This window comes from Megascapheus bottae, chromosome 9 (genome assembly GCF_031878675.1).
Source record: "Megascapheus bottae isolate mThoBot1 chromosome 9, mThoBot2.hap1, whole genome shotgun sequence".
In the NCBI taxonomy this organism is placed as follows: domain Eukaryota; kingdom Metazoa; phylum Chordata; class Mammalia; order Rodentia; family Geomyidae; genus Megascapheus; species Megascapheus bottae.
Genome location: NC_143517.1, coordinates 839,869 through 853,852, shown reverse-complemented (window position 1 = coordinate 853,852; position 13,984 = coordinate 839,869). Strand labels below are relative to the sequence as shown.

At 37.7% G+C, this 13,984-nt stretch overlaps 1 protein-coding gene and 1 pseudogene across 3 annotated transcripts in view; both read right to left on the bottom strand.

The window, feature by feature from the left end:
* Positions 1-13,984, bottom strand: part of Spidr (scaffold protein involved in DNA repair) — a 288,520-nt gene that overhangs the window by 104,259 nt on the left and 170,277 nt on the right. The window lies entirely within an intron of this gene.
* On the bottom strand, positions 1,034-1,431 carry LOC150058678 (large ribosomal subunit protein eL34 pseudogene; annotated as a pseudogene).

Here is a 13,984-nt window from a genome sequence, read left to right as displayed (position 1 = left end):
GCACCTTGTTCCTCAGATCTCAGTCTCCTGAGTATGTAAGATTACAGGCATGAGCCACCATGTCAGGCTTGGGTTTCTTTTGGGTTAAGATACTTAAGCCTGCTCTGAGTAAATTAATTACTATATATTATTATATATCTGGAACTCATTTATCATATGCCTGAAAATCTGACCCTTAAATTCCTTTGCATTTCCCCAATCCTCAAGCTGACTGAAGAAGATAACCATTCTTCTACTCTGTTTCTATGTGATCAACAATTTCATACTTCCTATGTGAGATAATAAAGTACTTTCCTTTCTTTGACTTATTTCAATCAGCATAATGTCCTATAGGCTCTTTGCTGTCAATAGCAGTTTCTCTTTCTTTGTTGAGAAACTTTGTGTTGCATATGTATAGTATTTTCATTAACCACGCATGCATATACATAGACATGCAGATATAGATGGATATATTATACACATAGACCTAGTGTGAATAATTCTACAATAAATATAGAGATGCACATATTTCCTTGAAGTATTCTCTCATGTTTTATGGATTTTTTTTTGTCAGTTGTGGGGCTTGAACTCAGGGCCTGAGCACTGTCCTTGGACTTTTCTCAAGGCTAGAGCTCTACAACTTGAACCACAGCACTACTTCCAGCCTTTTCTATGTATGTGGTACTCAGGAATTAAACCCAGGTCTTTCTGCATGCTAGGCAAACACTCTACTACTAGGCAAAACTCCCAGCCGTTTGTGGATCTTTTGAGGCACACAATTTCTCCATTTTTGTGATTGCACTTAAAAAATTTTCTTCCTTCTGATTTTTAAAATCACATCTAAGAATTAACCAATAAGTCAGTTCATGAAAGTTTACACCATATTTTCTCCTACAGTTTCATTCTGTTAAGCTGGCTTTTGTTTAATTATTATTATCACCTCTTTTTTAAAGCCTCCTGACATTACGCAAGCCTTTTTATTTATCAAAAAGGTTCTTTGCTAGTAATTTATAGACCTCTTGCATTCTAGGCACACACAAGCAGCTTCCGATTTTTATTTAGCTTTCTGACTCTGTGCTTTGTGTCTTCAGCACTTTCACGATGATTTTCTGTTCCTCAATAAGGAAAATACACTTGATCCTGTCCTGGACACATTTGGCACACATGGAACCACCATAGGCTCTGCTGACATGTTTTTTTCATTTTTGACAATCACATGAGGACTTCAGGTCTTACAGCATGAACTCCCTGGAGTCAGCCTGGGCACACACCACAGGCAGATTTTGGTGCTCTCCCCACTTTTTTGGTGTAAAGGTAAACAATTCTATTGCCAGGGGTTCGGGACAGCTTGGTTTTATTAGAGGCTGTGTTGTAGGAAAGCCTATGGCGGTATGTCAATCGTTGGACCATTTTTATGTCCTCTAGACACTGTCCCCAGAAGAGAGAAAAAGCATTATTATCACTTGTTTTTTTGTTTGTTTTTTTTTTTTGGTGGTGGGGGGGAACAATGAGGTTTGAACTCAACTTTGTGCTTGCTAAGATAGTCAACTACTTGAGCCCAGCCTTTGATTTCTTAAGTAAATTCACATATTTGGTTTAGGGATCCAAATTCATTGATTTTACAGGTGGATATTTGGTGATACTAGAAACCAGTGTCATCTTTTTTATTGCTTTATCTTTCCCACCCAGCAACCCCCTACTGATCAAGATTTCACTGAAATTTATGTCTTCATACATTTTTGCAACATATTCCCCATCCATTTTTCTTTTTCTCTTGCTTCTCCTCTCTCCCATCTTCCTAGTTTCATAGAATCCTCTCTCTATATATTTATGCATACAGGTATATGTATATATGTACATGTCCTCAACTACATATGTCTTTTAGGTCTGAATTCTACATGTAAGTAAAAATATGGCATCTGGATTGATTGATTGATTGATTGATTATTTATTTATTATTTGCCAGTCCTACGCTTAAGCTCAGGGCCTGAGGACTGTCCCTGGAGATTTTTCTCAAGGCTAGACCTCTACCACTTGGGCCTCAGCACCACTTCTGGCTTTTTCTAAGCATGTGGTGCCAAGGAATCGAATCCCGGTCTTCGTGCATGCTAAGCAAGCATTCTACCACTAGGCCAAACTCCCGGCCCCAGGTATTTAGATTTTTGAGTCTGGCTTATTTTTCTCAATATGGTATTCTACAATTCCATGCATTTTCCTGCACAGGACAGGACTTCATTTTTTTTTTCTTTCTTTCTTTTTCCCCTTTTTTTTTTGCCAGCCCCTCATTTTTCTTTATAGCTGTATAACACTCTGTTTTATGTAAGTACCATCTTCCCTATCCATTCTTTTCTTCTTTGGCACCTAGGCTGATTTCACTGTTTGGCTAATGTTAAGTAGTGCAGCAATAAATATGGATATGCAGATATCTTTCTTTTATATTGATTAGACAAGAAATAAAATACCTAAATGGTTAGACAGATTGATATTCATTATCTAAAATGTGTGAGACCATAATGTTTTGGATTTTGGGGCACTGGAGTATGTGCATATACAAAATGAAATATCTTGGGAGTGAGGTTGGAATCTAATTACTTTATGCTTACATACACAACTTATGCACATGTTCTGAGGTAATTTTACATGGCACTTTTAGTGCGTTTACATTTTTACTGAGGTTAATTATAGGAGATTTGGTAGGGGAAATTCCACTTGTGGTGCCATGTTGGTGCTGAAAGTTTCAGATTTAATTTCAGTTTCAATTTATTTAAAATGTCTTCTAAATGCTTAGAGTGATACAACAAAAGCACTTGTGAATTTAGATATTAAAAATATATATCCTTCATGTATTACTTTGCATTCTAACTTATTATTTCCAGTGTACAAAAGTCTCTGAAGCTGGGCACAGTGGCTCATGCCTGTAATCCTAGCTATTCAGGAGGCTGAGATCTGAGGATTAAAGCTCAAAGCTAGTCTGGACACAAAAGGACCTGAGACTCTTATCTCCAATTAATCTTTAGAAAATGGGAAGTTGGGCTTTGCTCAAGGGTAGGGCAGGAGCCTGGAGCTGAAGAGCTCAGAGACAGCACCCAGGTGGAATTCAAGCTCCATGACACGCCCCCCCCCAAAAAAAGTCTCTGAAACAGCAAATTAAACTTGACTACTAAATTTCTTTACACAAAGTAATAAACCTAATATAAAATAAATATGTAACCACTAGAAAATCGAAAGTGAGGCTGTGACTCAAGGGGTAGGGCAGTAGCCTTGAACTGAAGAGCTCAGGGACAACACTCAGGACGAGAGGTAGGTCGGTAGCCCTGAGATGAATTGCTCAGAACCAGAGTTCAAGTCCCAGGACCCACAAAACAAAACAAAACAAAACACTTCTGGAAACTTACTATTTATTTACAGAGAGATAAAATGTTATCAGGATGAAGACAAGAGCTTCTCTTTTTGTCTAGGTTTGGGGAAGATTCGGCCCAGGCTGTAACAGGTATAGAACAAGATCCTAACTGGAAAATAACCAATGCACAAAAGAGTTAGGAGGCACGGTTCAATTAATATAGTACCTGTCTAAAAAGCATAAGGACTGGAGTTCAATCCAAACCACAAAGGAAAGGTAAGTATAAAAACTGAAAACAAATCAGGAAAGTAGAATGAAAAACCATTTATAGGTAGTGATAAATACTGGTATAATCTGTCACCTGTTACTTTCCAAATGCATAACTATAAATAATGCTTTAAACAGATTTTACTATACCACTTCTTGATGCTATTACATAGCATTTCTTTATATTTATCTCATTAATATCATAAATATGTCAGTTATTCTTTAAAAGGCTTCATGTTGACTCATACAAAATTTTACATATGGAATGGGCAGGAGGGCAGCTGCTAGGAGATACAGTGTGAAGGACCTATATAAATCAAGGGTAATGAGCCTGCTTTAGAGAGGTAGGGTGAGGAACCCATAGAAGTAGGGAGAGGCAGGGAGGGAGCAAGGAAAAAGTGGGTAGAGATGGGTAGAGGGAGATATGGCAAGGATAGAAGAGAGGAAAAGAAACAATAGTGAGGGTCACTGAGAAGAAGATAGTCAGATTGGTCAGCTTCAAGTTCTGTAATGAAAAGATTTTGGGAAACCAACAGAATGTAAGTTGAAGAAAACAAACATTAAAAAGTTAGTTGGTCAAGTGTTTGCTAGGGGATATCAGGCAATTAAAGACCAATTACAACTTGCTAAGAGCAGAAGGGAAAAACTACATGTGAGAGACTGCTGGTTTCTTCTTCAACATGTAGATGAGTTCTTAGTTATAGCTAATGTACACAGTTATAGCTAATGTATACAGCCAATGTAACCTGGGTCTGATTTGAATGCTTTCACTGTGGAGCTGTCATTAAAGCAATAGTAAAGACTACATTAAGTAAACTGTTCCATGCCAGACATTCTGCTAGTCATATTGCAGCATTAGCTCTATGAACTATCATAGTTACTCAGAAGGAAATGCTATTATCATTACATGTTCAAATTTGAGGAAACTGAGGGGGAGACACTACTTTAGTGACTTGACAAACCAAGGAATGAAGAAGCTACATTTCATTAACTGCCTTAAATAATCTAAAAACAACACTACAGAAGACACCATTGGGTAACAAAAGAACTGGGTTGGTTTTTCAAAAAATAAGGTAAATCCTTATTCCTTTGGAGGAAAATACAAAGAGATACTGATTCTGGTAAAAAGTCTTAAAGTCACTGCAGACTTAAGAATGGCTATATCACCACTACTACACTGTTGGTGGGAGTGCAAACTCGTTCAACCAGTATGGCAGTTCCTCAAAAGATTAAACATAGAGCTCCCCTATGACCCAGCAATTCCACTACTTGGCATTTACCTGACTATCCAGAAACAAGGGCATACTAAATCCACTAGCACAACGATGTTTATTCCAGCGCTACTTAGATATGGAACCAACCCAGATGTCCCTCAGTTGATGAGTGGATCAACAAGATGTATTTATTCACAATGGAATTCTATGCTGCTGTCAGAAAGAATGATATCACCCCATTTGTAAGGAAATGGAAAGACTTAGGAAAAAAATCATATTAAGTGAAGTAAGCCAGACTCAAAGGAACATAGGCTCAATAGTTTCCCTCATTTGTCATAATCAGTAGAAACCTTGGGCTCTCCTAGCAGAGATTTACAATAGAACAAAATCTAGATACATAAGGCCATATAGTATGACACTAAATGTAAGTACCTCCATGATAAGGAAACAAAAGCCAAATAATGAGTGATTGTTGTCCTTAATGTACTATCTCTCATCTCTTTTGCTGTCCCTTGGTTATCTCATATTGTTACAGTATTTTACCTTGTTAGCTGATATATTGTATATATGCTTATTTGGTTATCTGAAATCGGATAGGGAAGGAGGGAGAAACAAGATGAGAGGTGGGGGTAGGGGGAGGGAAATGGGGACCAAGACATGAGAAAGGGTATCAGTGTTTGCGAAGCAATGTACCTCCTATCTATATAAAAATATATGAAAAAAAAGAATGGCTAGATCACTCCAAGATGCATGCAAATGGAGGATAGGACAATAACAAAGCAAAGGGAAGTGCTTTCTGATTATTAAAGAGCTATGATTGGCTATTTTAGCTAACTTGGAAGGAATGGAGAATGAGAAGGGGGGAAAAAAAAGGATAATTAGGCAGATAACCATATGGACATGAAATTCTGGTGTAATATATAATTTGGGTTCCTTGAACTTTTGGCCCTAAGCAAGCCTAGGAGATTTAGGCAAACTGGCTATCCAGTCCAAACTTCTTTAATCACTGGACACTTGTAGGCCTTTCAGGGAATTGGGGAGCTTGAGGGCCTGGTCAGATACAAGAAGAGAGTTGCAAATTAAAGGAGAAGAAAAACATGTGCTTGGTGGTCTGGGATACAAAGGCAGTGGATGAAATTGTCCAGAAGTTAGTCTGGGCCCAATAATCTGTGTAGCCAGAGAAGAGTCTTGACCCACCAGTATAGTGCATGAAGAGGGATATTTTCAAAGAAGAGTACAAATGGTGAAATATTACCTAAAATCAAAGAACAGTATTTCCTATCAGAAGTTAAGCAAATGTTAAGCTGCACATTAACCTTTCCATCTTTTAGTCTACAGAAGAGACTAACAGTGAAAATTATGAAACAATCTTTGATTCTGACAATAAGAATAAGCCCTTTCAGTAACACAAGCTTAGAATGGACTCAATGGGTACCAATGGGAGTGTGGAGATCTAACAAAAAATGTATGGTCCACACGCTTTATTTGTATGTATGGAAATGGACCAATGAAACCTGCAGAAAGTGTTTTAAGAAGAAGGATAGGATATAGGAGAGTGATAGATGTTGATGGGGATATGCCACAATGAAATCTCTTGGAAAAGTAATGCATGCTAATAAAAAAGAATAATGTCTTTCGATATGATCATCTGAAGTTTTTTGTTTTTTGTTATTTTGGTAGTCCTGGGGCTTGAACTTAGGGGCTGAGCACTGTCTTTGGCCTTCCTCAAGGCTAGAACTCTACCACTTGAGCCACAGCACCATTTCCATCTTTTTCTATCTATCTATATCTATCTATGGATCTATATATTTATATCTATCTATATGTGGTACCAAGGAATTGAACCTGGGTCTTCATGCATGTGAGACAAGCACTCTATCACTAGGCCAAACTCCTGCTCATGATATCTTAAGTTTTATAATATATAGTCAGTCAACTAGATTTAAGCAGTGTAAAAGTCACTATCTGTTTTAACTTTCCCCCAAAGTAATTATCATTTCACTTCAAACAGCATTATATTAGATGTTATTCTTATCATCAGATGGTGTTTTATACCTAATTTAAAAGAAAATTAAGGTTTCGGTTTGTCACTTGATATGAAAGAGAAAAACTTAGATTGAGGTCATGAAAGACAAGAGGCTACCAAAACGAGTCTTTCCTACAAAAATAATTTTGTAATTATTTCACTTTATTTTCTTCACAACAGGAAGCAAGTGATGCCTATTGCTCTAGTCTTTAAATTCATTATTACAGTGAACATGGAAAGCTTCTGGGTAAAGCCATAGGTGATTCTTCTGTCTTCTCTATGAACACTGTATTAACAAAAAAACCAATAAGATCCAATTTTCAGTGGCATTTCTCCTTTAAAAATGTACAATTAATCGATTCCTCAGTACCACATACATAGAAAAAAGCCCGAAGTGGTGCTAAGGCTCATGTGGTAGAGCTGTAGCCTTCAGAAAGTCCAAGGTCAGTGCTCAGACCCTGAGCTCAAGCCCAGGACTGGCCAAAAAAAAAAAAAAATGTACAATTAGGGCCATGAGTTGGGCTTGCCTAGCCATGTATGAATACCAGGGTTTGATTTCTCGGTACCACATAGATAGAAAAAAGCTGCAAGTGGTTCTGTGGCTATAGTGGTTAGAACACTAGCCTTGAGAAAGCCTGAGGACAGTGTTTAGCGCCCGAGTTCAAGCCCCAGGACTGGCATAAATAGATAGATAGATAGATAGATAGATAGATAGATAGATAGATAGTACAATTAGCCAGGTGCTGGGGGCTCATACCTGTAATCCTAGCTATTCAGGAGGCTGAGATCTGAGGATCCCTGTTTAAAGCCAGCCTGGGCACTAAAGACTGGTGTGAGACTCTTATCTCGAGTTAACTGCCAGAAAATGGTTAGTGGTGCTGTGGCTCATGGGGTAGGGCGGTAGCCTTGAGCTGAAGAGCTCAGAGACAACACCCAGGTCCAGAGTTCAAACCCTATAACTGACAAAAAAAAAAGTACAATTAACTGAAGTATGGTAGATTCAAAGGAGATCTCAAATGGTATAATTTCTTAAAAAGGCAAAATCAGGGTAGGGAGTTTGGCTTAGTGGTAGAGTGCTTGCCTAGCATGCACGAAGACCTGGGTTTGATTCCTTGGTACCACATACATAGAAAAGTCAGAACTGGTGCTGTGTGGCTTAAGTGGTAGAGCACTAACCTTGAGGAAAGCCCAAGGACAGCGCTCAGACCCTGAGTTCAGTCCTCAGAACTGGCCAAAAAAAAAAAAAGGCAAAATCAAAGTTCAGCAAAATAAAACGCCTGGAAGGGGTAGGGCAGAGCCAAGGGGAAATGAGTGGATGAATTAAGAGGAAAATGAAGAAAACAATCCAATGTATATCCTACAAAATTAAGAAGAGTAAGGAAGGACTGGGGAAGGATGGGCCAGAATGTTGAGTATCAAGATATAATGCATTCATAAACTACTTTGCTATATGGAAACTCCTTTACACAACTATTGAGACATAATGGTGAGAGTTTTTTTTTAAATGCACAACTATTTCTTTGTGCTGTTATGGGCATTTTATAGTCAGGGTAGTAAAAGCATAAGTGATGAGTGGCTAGTGTCCTGGAGCAGAGGAAGAAAGATGCATTTACACAATTTGATGTGATCAACTGGGATATGCAAAACATTTGTTTTCAATGGAACATAAACATGTATTTTTGATAGAGCTAGAAAGGGCACAACTGTGTTTTGAAAATATAATACACAGCTAATACTAAATTCACATGGCATACTCTAAGATACTTAATAGATGGTTAAATGCAATACAACAAATCTGTTCCAAGTTTTTTTAATGGTATTTTTTAAATGGTATTATTCTTAAATACCACTATTCATTTAAGTTAGTTTTTTTTTAAACCATTGTATCCTTAAATTGTTTTTATTTTCCTTTTTTGTTACATAGTCAGGTCACTCCAAGATAAACAAATGACAAACTAGAGAAAAAACTGAGCAAACATTCCTCATACTAAAACAAACCACGTCATCAGCGACCACAAAGGTTATTAAAATCTTCAGATAAAAGCCAGGCCACATAATACATCACTGCACTGGTTTATTACAAGAATAGTTTGGAATCTAGAGTCTCTTTATGTTTAAAAACTGGTTATTTATCCAGAACAGGGTTATTAAAGATAATCATCATCCAGAAATTGGAGTCTAACCTCCCGTATTGTTATGTTAATACAACACTAAAGGATGTTGTCTCTTCAAGAAAAATAACTTATAGCTGTAATCTTTGCTACTCTGGAGACTGAGATCTGAGGATCATGATTCAAAGCCAACCCTGAAGAAAAGTCAATGAGACTCTTACCTCCAAAATAAGCTACTCCCAAAGAGCCAGAAGTGGAACTGTGGCTCAAGTGATGAGCAAAAAAGTTCAGGCCTTCCTTGAGTTCAAGCCCAGGCCTGGCATACACATCAAAAAACTTGTGTTCAACAGGAGCTTATGCAAAGACTCAAGATATACTCCTTAAATGATATCGGTATTTGTATCAAAGTTAAAGAGCTCTGTTTTTAAGAATATTACTATAATATGTACCCACTGTAACTGTTTTCCACAAGAGAATCATTGAAGTACAAATGTGAATTCAATAAAAAAATTAAAGACCTGTGAGTTTATTTCTCTGTCTTCTGTTCTTTTGGTCTTTGGGCCTATTTTACACCAGTACCAAGGCTATTTTTCTTACTATAGCTTTGTAGTAGAGCTTAAGTCTGGAATTATTATATTTCCAGCATTACTTCTACATTTTTTTGGGGGGGGGCCAGGATTGCTTTTATGATTCAGAGCTTTTTATGCTTCCATAGGAATTTTTGGATTGTTTTCTCAATCTCAGTGAAGAATGATATTGGTACTTTGATGGGTACTGCATTGAGTTTGTAGACTGCCTTAGGCAGTCTATTTTCATATTAATTATGTCAAGTTAGGAAAGCAGGATGTCTTTTTACTTCCTAATTTTTCTTAAAATTTTATACTTTTTATAGTAGAAGTTGTTCATTTCCTTGCTTGGTTGATTCCAAAGTTATTGTTATTATTATTAAGACAACGAATTACAATAGAGTTGCCTTCCTGATTTCCCTCTCAATCTTCTCATTGTCAGCATACAGGAAAGCTATTGATTTCTCGGGATTATTATACATCCTGATACTTCGTCACACTAATTAATTAGCTCTAGGAGTTTGAGTCTAGTCTGTTGGGTTCTTTAGATACAGAATCATGTCATCTGTAAATAGGTATAATATTATTATTTTTTTGTTCCTGTTTGGATGCTCTTTATGTTTTCAATAAATGGTGTTAAAACACTGTATATCCACATGCAGAAAACTAAAACTTAGATCCCTATCTCTCATACAATTCAAATGGATTAAAGATTTCAACCTAAGATCTGAATCTTTGAAACTGCTATAGGAAGAAGTAGGAAAAATAGTGCTGCTTCTTGGCATATCCAGGAACTTTCTCAGTAAAGGTCCTGGGGCTCAGCAAATCAAAGAAAGAATTGGCAAGTGGGATTGCATCAAACTAAGAAGTTTCTGCAAGGACAAGCTAAAAAGGCAGTTTATAAAATGGGAGATTTTGCCAGCTATGTTTCAAACAATGGCCTAATATCCAGAACATAGAAAGAGCTAAAGAAACTAAACTTTCAAAGAATCAACAAATTAGTGGGCAAATGAGTGAAATACTCATTTCTTAAAAGAAGTAAAAATGGTCAAAAGACAAATGAAGAAATGTTCAACATCTTTGGCCATAAAGAAATTGTAAATAAAAACAACACTGAGGGCCGGGAGTTTGGCCTAGTGGTAGAGTGCTTGCCTAGCATGCATGAAGACCCGGGTTCAATTCCTCGGTACCATATACATAGCAAAAAGCCGAAAGTGGTGCTGAGGCTCAAGTGGTAGAGTGCTAGCCTTGGGAAAGTCCAAGGACAGTGCTCAGGCACTAAGCCCAAGTCCAGGACTGGCAAAAATAACCCCCAAACCAAAAACAACACTGAGATTCCACATAACTTCAGAGAGAATGGTTATCATCAAAAATAAAAAACAACAGATGCATGGGGGCTGGGAGTTTGGCCTAGTGGTAGAGTGCTTGCCTAGCATGCACAAAGACCTGGGTTCGATTCCTTGGTACCACATATACAGAAAAAAGCCAGAAGTGGTGCTTAGGCTGAAGTGGTAGAGCTCTGGGCTTGAGAAAGCCCAAGGACAGTGCTTAGGTCCTGAGCTCAAGCCCAGGACTGGTAAAACAAAACAAAACAAAAAACCCCACAACAGATGTTGGCCCAGATATAGGGGGAAAGGAACCCTAATACACTCTTGGTGGGATGTAAACTTGTTCAATCACTCTGCAAAGCAGTTTGTAGACACTTTAAAAAAGTAAGCACTAACCTATCCTATGCTACTCTATGATCTAACAATACTACTCTTGGGCATTAAGCCAAATGATTATAAAGAAGGATACAGTAAAGCCCCTTATATAATCATGTTCATTGTGGCACTATTCACCATAGCCAAGATATGGAAGCTGTTCAGGTACCTATCAGTAGATGAAAAAACAAATACATATATAATATGTATGTATTATATATAATATACAATATGTACATATAAAATTAAATTTTACCCATCCAGTAGAAAGAATGATATTATATCATTGCAAAAAAATGGATAGGCCAGGAAAAAACTGTTAAGTGATGTCAGTCCTAGAGAGACAAAGGATGCATGGTTTCTTTCATATGTGGAAGCTAGACCTCATTTTTTTATTGTAATTAATAGAAGGATTACATTATATTCACTAGGTAGGAGGTGCATTGTTTCGCAAACATTGATAACCTTTCTCATGTCTTAGTCCCCATTTCCCTCCGCCTACCCCCACCCCTAATCTTGTTTTTCCCTCCTTCCCTATCCGATTTCAGATAACCACATAAGCATATATACAATATATCAGATAACAAGGTAAAATACTGTAACAATATGAGATAACCAAGGGACAGCAAAAGAGATGAGAGATAACATAGTACATTAAGGACAACAATCACTCATTATTTGGCTTTTGTTTCCTTATCCTGGAGGTCCTTACATTTAGTGTCATATTATTTGACCTAATGTCTCTAGATTTTGTTCTATTGTAAATCTCTGCTAGTAGAGCCCAAGGTTTCTACTGATTATGACAAATGAGGGAAACTATTGAGCCTATATTCCTTTGAGTCTGGCTTACTTCACTTAATATGATTTTTTCTAAGTCTTTCCATTTCCTTACAAATGGGGCGATGCCATTTTTTCTGACAGCAGCATAGAATTCCATTGTGTACAAATACCACATCTTGTTGGTCCATTCATCAACTGAGGGACATCTGGGTTGGTTCCATATCTTTGCTATGGTAAATAGTGCTGCAATGGACATCATTGTGCTAGTGGATTTAGTATGCCTGTGTTTCTGGACAATCAGGTAAATGCCAATTAGTGGAATTGCTGGGTCATAGGAGAGCTCTATGTTTAGTCTTTTGAGGAACTGCCATACTGCTTTCCATAATGGTTGAACGAGTTTGCACTCCCACCAACAGTGTAGTAGTGATCCCTCTTGGCCACATCCCCTCCAGCATCTGTTGTTATTAGTTTTCTTGATCCTGGCCATTCTAACTGGAGGGAGGTGGAATCTTAAAGATGTTTTGATTGGCATTTTTTTTTTATGACCAGAGATGATGAACATTTCTTCATATGCCATTTTTGTTTCTTCTTCAGAGAAGACTCTCTTTAAGTCTTTGGCCCAACTTTTGATGTCATGGTTGTTACTTTGGAGATTAGTTTTGGAGTGATTCAATTTTTGGAGCTGTTGATATATTTTAGATATGAGCCTTTGTCTGTTGTATGGTTAATGAAGATCTTCTCTCATTCTGTAGGCTTCCTAATTAATTCACTAGCTATGTCCTTTGCCATACAGAAGCTCTAAAGTTTAATGCAGTCCCACTTATCTAGCCTTTCTCTGATTTGTTGTGTTACTTGATCCTTATTAAGAAAGTTTCGACCTGTGTCAAAGAGGCCTAGTGTATCTCCTATTCCTTCTTGTAAAGTTTTCAGTGTGTCGGCTTTTACCTCGAGGACTTTGATCCATTTGGAGTTAATTCTTGTGCAAGGTGACAAAGAAGGATCCAACTTTGATTTTCTACAGGTGCTTAACCAGTTGGGCCAGCACCACTTGTTGAAGAGGCTGTCTTTCTTCCATTCTATTTTTTGCCTCCCTTATCAAAGATTAGGTGGCCATAGGTTAGACCTCACTTATAAATACACAAGTAAACATATATGAGGTTATATGCAAGTACATACAAATGTACTAACCAAAGTAGGGCATATGCAGGGAAGAATTAAAATAATATAACTCCTTTGAAAAATTCCCAGTCTAATAAAGTAATACCAGAACGCAGGTTCTTGAGATGAAGGAGGGGCAGGTCAAGGTGAGAGGGACAGAGAAATGTAGAGAGGAAGGGAGGAATGCAGTCGTAATAGTCAATGCATATCCTATGAAATTAACAATACTGAGAAGAGGGGTTAGGGTGGGAGGGATGGGAGAAAATAAAAGGTGACATTAATAAGGATGTATTATAAAGTGATTTGTTGGATAGTATCTCCTTTGAACAACTACTTGAAGATTCTATAGATATAGATTACAAGTGTGTGTGTGTGTGTGTGTGTGTGTGTGTGTGTGTGTATGTTGTGGCTTGAACTAAGGGGTCTGGGTAATATCCCTGAGTTTTTGTGCTCAAGTCTAAGATTTCATAACTTTGAGCTACAGCTTCATTTCTGTGTTTTTGGTAGTTAACTGGAGATAAAAGTCTCATGTACCTTTGTCTGGACTGATTTTTTGGTCAGTCATGGGGCTTGAACTCAGGGCCTGGGCACTGTCCCTGAGCTCTTCAGCTCAAGGGTAGTGCTCTACTACTTTGAGCCACAGTGCCACTTCTAGTTTTCTGGTGGTTAACTGGACATAAGAGTCTTACAGACTTTTAAGCACAGGCTGGCTTTGAACCACAATCCTCAGATATCAGCCTCCTGAGTAGCTAGGATTAAAGATGTGACCCACCAGCACCTGGCTTATCTGGATTGGTTTTAACCAAGATCCTGAAATCTTAGCCTCCTAGGAGCTTGTAA